Below are 6,357 nucleotides of genomic sequence, written 5' to 3' on the forward strand. Positions count from 1 at the left end.
GAGATGATATGATCCCATGATGATGAATCGAACTCGGACTCCTCCACGACACCGACTTAGACCCAGCCTCAAGTTTAAAACTATCCTTGACTCTGACTCAGGCCCAGATATGTACTCATGCCATGAAGACGATGAACAAACGACCCACGTAGATAAACACGATGACATTCCAATGGTCACATAAAAATGTTACCTCCAGGCTAAGTCTTTGGACGGCCTAATTCAGGACATCTCAGAGCCAAATTTCATGTTCTGAGGCTATTTGTGCATTATTAATTTCTTTCTATATAAAACCATCAAAATATAGTTAAATTCATAAAATACACTAGTTTCGACCCAAATTTGCAAAAAAAAGTTACCAAAACTCATAAACATTCTATTCGAGATAACCTCAAGTCCCCACATGAAAATGATAAGTGAAATATTGATTATGTTGAAACTTCGATACATATATTGATTTCACGTGTAACTCATGCAATAAGTGGAGTGAAATTGAAGAAACACTAGCATCTTATGAATTTTATAGTCCAAATGTTTTTAGAACTATATGTGGATGTATGTTGTCTCCGTAAAAATCATGAATTTTTTAGGCTATTTGTGTATTATTATTATTTTTCTATAGAAAATCATCAAAGTGCAATTAAATTCATAAAATATTCTAGTTTCACTCAAAAATTGCAAATAAGTTACAAAAAACTAATAAACATTCTATACGAAGATGAACCAAGTCCTCACATGAAAATGATAAAGTAAAGTACTGATTATGTTGAAACTTAGATATTTAGAGTGATTTCACATGTAGCTCATACAAATAAGTTAAAGTGAAATGAAAGAAACACAGACATCTTATAGATCTTATGATCCAAACATTTTTTATGGTTATATTTTGACATATGTTGTGCCTCCGTAAAATTTCTTAAATTTTTGAGGCTATCTGTGTATTATTAATTTCTTATTGTAGAATATCATAAAAATACAATTGAAGTCATAAAAATATGATAACTTCGACCGAAAATTGCAAATAAGTTACCAATTCTAATAAATATTCATGTATTTACCGGGTAGTCCTCGCTCTGTATCCGACCCGAATCCGAAGCTGAACTATTCGGGTATTACCCGTATCCGTCCAGAATATAAAAATACTCAAATCTGTATCCAAAAAATGAGTATTTAAACTATCCGTATCCAATACCCAGCGGGTATACCCGGCTATTTTCACCCCTACTGTGGTGCACACTAATTTCTATATGCAGTTTCAGTTATCGCGTGCCAGTGGAAGTAAAATTGCGACCCGACTCAAGAACCAGCAGTGGAAACATGTTTGCACTAGGGTTTACTTAATAAAACCGTGAGTGCAAATCATCCATTTATGTTGCGATTAGCTTAAAGAACCACCCGTGAAAATAGATTTGCACCGACGGATCACTTAATACAACCGGCAGTGCGAATGCACGATTTTCACTGACGGTTTTATTAAGTGAACCGCCACTGCAAATCTATTTTACACTACGTTTTTAAGCCAGCGCTAGTGATGGTTCTAGTAGAAATACCACTTCTTCCTCCCTCGAGCCATACTGTTTCTCACAGCCACCTTCTATTGGAGGCTATTTTAGAAGTCCAGATGTTACAAAGTACAAGGGTACATGTTTTCATCTTCATTTTTGAAAGAAGGTTGTTAAGAAAGATTAATTTATGGTTCTCTTGCCTATTTTTACTAACGGTTAAGTTTAAAAAACCACATGTGGAAATTTATTTTCACTGCCGGTTACGTTAAACCAACCGGTATTTTCACTGTCGGTTAAGTTAAGAAAATGTACATTAAAATCTATTTCCATTACCGAGTATATTAAGAAAACCGTTAGTGGAGAGCGGTTCTCAAACAACCACCTATGGTAAAAACCATTTCCACTGGCCTACACCGCTGACGTATGAGAAACGTCAATGAAAATGTGTTACGAACCATCTTTAAAGAGCTTTGTTTTGTACTAATGGGAATCAGCGTTAAACCCAATTCTTTATAAATATGCTTTCAATGGATGAAATGTGTGTTTTACCAACATCTGTAAATATACTATGTCTTTTCTCCGTCAAAACATGCTAATTTCACTTATTAGGTTCGAACGTGTAGTTATCAACCGTACAATCCTGGCATGTATTCGAGAACAATGTACGCCACACGTTGATGCTAGGGACTCGGTAGAGTCATGGGACGTCTTGAATTATATTCGCGGATGTTGGCGCCGCAAGTGGCTGAGCTGGCAAGGAAAACACACATGCAATATGCGACGATGAACAGCGCGCATTTAGCTAGGTATGCAGTAGTAGCAAAGGTAGGCAAGGCAAATTGTGCGCAAACGGCGCCCGACAAAAATGCAAATGAACCTGTGGCCTGTGTCTGTGTGGGGGCAGCAATTAATGCAAGCAGCTGTCCATCGATATCGATGTGATGCGCGTGCGCCGGACCGGACCGGATGGACGTACATGTCATATGGGCGACCTTTTCCTGTTGAACAACTGAACCTAGATAGCTAGGCCGAGCGTGGGCGGAGTATGTGCATGTTCATCCTCCCATCCTTTGCTACTGTATTTTATTAATTAGTTTATTGTTAGTCACTTGTTATCAAATGTTGTAAATTAAAAACAAGACAACATAATTGTTAAAGGTCAAAGACCTTCGTCCTCTGAAGTATTATCTTCTCTCGGATATAATGATCTTCAAACGAATGTCGTAAAGGACATGCCTTCGTGATTAATAAGAATTGTGATATGTAAAGACAATGAATGTAATCTATCGGCTCATACACATATGTATTTTATAATACGCATATATACATTAATATAATTTATATTACATTGATATCTTCGGCTTTTCGAATGGGTTGATGCGAGAGCGATTACAATCCAACCTGAACAGTACGGTGCTACTGTTCATCTATTTATAAACACGGAACGTAGCCCGAGTAAAAGTAAACCGAAGTCCTGCTGTTGGGGGCCTTCGGCTTCCGAAGGTCCTCAAAAACATGATTTAACAATGTTTCTGGAGTATAATACATGAACAAGTACCTTCGGACTCGGATCAGAACCACGGTGTGAAGAAGCACAAGGAATACGAAGGTTGGCGCAAAGCCGAAGCTATGTGCAAGAGAGCTTCGGCACGATAGCAGAAAAGGAAACCGACTTAAAAGAGAAAAGGTTATTCACACCTCGATGGTTTACTATAGAGTCATTAGCAAATGTAAAGGGCATGGGTGTAATTTTACATGGGCTGCGCCCCGTGCCTATAAATAGATGAACAGTGCTCCCGTACTGTTCACGCTGACTTGGCATTTGCTTTTGCGTCACGCTTGTACTTTTACCTTCCCTCAAGCCGAAGGTACATTAATATTTAATATCATTTCTATTTTTCCATAATAATAAAATAGAAAGGGGTTGATAATAATACATAATTGTTTATGTTATCTTTTATACTTTATATGGTTCCTTCTTCATTATTATGTGTTGTGCTGATGAAGGTATGTCCTTCATAACCTTCATCCGAAAATCATTATATCCCAAGGGAAATAATGCTTCGAAGGACTAAGGACTTTATCATTTAACAATTTTTGTGTTGCCTTGTTCTTAACTCATAGCATTTGAGAACAAGTCCCCAACATTGGCGCCCACCTCCGGTGAACTCTTTTCGACCACCTTCGGCAAGCATCGACCTTCGTCATGCGATCGAAGAAAGCTTCAGCGACAGGGGCTGCCGCTCTGCAGCCGCTGGACCCAAACCAAGAGACCCTTTCTCTTCGAGAGGCCCGAAACCAGAAGACGAAGGCCACTAGTCCAACACCCCAAGAGGGCGAGTTGGACCAGGAAATCAGGAACATGGAGATGCTTCATCAACAAGTACAAAGGAAGAAGGAGAAGATGACTCGACTAGCTGAACTTCAGAGGCAGATTGACGAAGCTACTGAAGAAGTACGCCATCTAGCCCAGGATGAGCAAGAGCAAAGGCCCCAACATAGGGAGCTTCACCAAGAAGGCTTCTTCAATGAGGATGAATGGTATGAGGATTTCCATCATGGAAATTTTGCTTTTGATGATGCTTCTCCTCTATCAGCAGAATTGCAGGCTACACCTTGGCCCCCATCTTACAAGCCACCCCAGCTCCCCATGTATGACGGGCACTCAGATCCGAAGCAATTTCTGATGAGCTATGAAGCAACCATATCTTCATATGGAGGCAATACCGCAGTCATGGCGAAATCTTTCGTCATGGCAGTCAAGAATGTTGCGCAAACCTGGTACTCCTCTCTTCGGCCAGGAATGATCATATCATGGCAGAAGCTGAAGGACATGTTGATCACCAGTTTCCAAGGGTTTCAGACGAAGCCGGTTACCGCTCAAGCTTTGTTCCATTGCACGCAAGATCACGAAGAATACCTCCAGGCGTATGTCCGAAGGTTCTTGCATCTGAGGGCACAAGCGCCAACAGTGCCCAATGAAATTGTCATTGAGGCCATGATCAAGGGGCTTCGATCGGGACCTACGGCCTAATACTTCGCCAGGAAACTCCCTCAGACCCTGAAGAAATTGCTTCAAAAGATGGATGAATACATCCGCGCTGATAACGACTTTCGTCAAAGAAGGGAGGAAGCCTACAGGTTCTCTGAGATGACCAGGGGCTTCGGAGGGAGAGTCCACCTAAGGCATGTCAGCTCAATCCACTCCTCCCAGAATGACGACAGAGGAAGTCAGCAACAGAGGCCACAGTATTCTTCGCAAGCTTCGGGGCAGCAGCAAAGCTATCTTCGGCCGCCAGCTCCAAGGGGCAGAGGCGCCAGGGGCTTCGGAGGAAGGTTTGGGGATCAGCCCAGGAAAATTTATTGCTTATTCTGTGGTGAGGACAAGGGCCATACTACAAGGATGTGCCATGTCACCATTCAGAAACAGAAGGAAATAGCAGAAGCTGCAGCTCAGCAGAACCAGCCGAAGCAGGTCATGCATACTGCTTCATATCACTCGTTCTACATACCAGAGTATGTGGGTAACCATCATGCAGCGTCTGTTGCTTCGGCCAGTCAGCCACAGGCATCCTGGCCATAACCTCCACCTCTGCCACCACTACAACCTGCATATTCGCGCGGCCAACAGCCAGAAGGGAGTCAACAGACCCAATCAGCAGAGAGACTTCAGGGAGGAGTCCGAAGCTCGCACAGTCAACAGTATTGTGCCAGAGTCGAAGCATATCTACTAAGAGATATCCTACCCCTGAATCAGTTTTTACATTTATTGTCATTCTCTTTCTTACTAAAGAACAGTTGTTGAAAACTTAGTTTTTCTTGGTGTTTTTAATTCCTTGTAATAGCTTCGTTTTTGTCATAGTGAAAGTATATCTTCTCCATAGACTTACGGAGTCCAAAAAGTCGTTTCTAAGGCACAAATATCTTCGAAGCTACAAAAAGTCGTTCTACGGAATGCAGCGTAAGTTTACCGAAGCTACAAAAAGTCGTTCCTAAGAGAGCACAGTGTAAGTTTTCTGCTCAAAAGTCGTTCCAAAGGGAATGCAGAGCCAAATACCGCCGAAATATAAGGGGAAGCGCGAAAAGTCAACGCGAATACCGCTGAAATAGAAGGCGAAGAAGTTCAAAAGACGTTCCTAAGGGAATGCAGAACTTACAGCGAAAAGTCAACGCTGATACACCGAAAAATAAGCGGTGAAGCCGAAAAATAAACGGCAAAGAGATTGTGTATTCCATTGTGGGGATGTGTGTGTGTCTTCGGCACAGTATCATTTTCGCATAGCATAACATCATCACATCATTTTGCATAACATAACATTATACATCATATTGCATCAATGGCACAAGAAGGGGACATAATGTTGACCATCGGAGAATGTTTCGAAAAAGTGAAATCGTGTTAAGGCACGAAATAAGTTTTGAAGAGATACGACTTTATCAGCTCTGAAGTGGAGGAGAATGTCTTTTATTGACGAAGTATCAGTGTTATGGCGACGCTTGGAGCATTTTTATAAAATACTTTGATATCAAGGAAGAAAGTCTACTGCTAACGAAGCATTAATGTTTCTGTGACGATTGGAGGATTTCTCTCGAAGCATAAAAACTCTTCTTTACGAAGCATGAAAAGAAGGGAAGGTGTTTTTTCGCTGAAGGCTCAAAAACGGTATGTACAATAAAAATTTCATGCATCGCAAAGAAATATATTACGAAGTCATTTACACATTACATTACGAACTCATGAGTACCAAATATTACAAACGTAGTCCAGCAAATGTTACATTAATATATTGGCAATATTTTTACAATATCTATTCTTCTTCTCTCAAAACCTTGTCTGCAGCTTCGGTCAGTA

The sequence above is a fragment of the Zea mays genome, chromosome 4 (genome assembly GCF_902167145.1).
Source record: "Zea mays cultivar B73 chromosome 4, Zm-B73-REFERENCE-NAM-5.0, whole genome shotgun sequence".
Lineage (NCBI taxonomy): Eukaryota > Viridiplantae > Streptophyta > Magnoliopsida > Poales > Poaceae > Zea > Zea mays.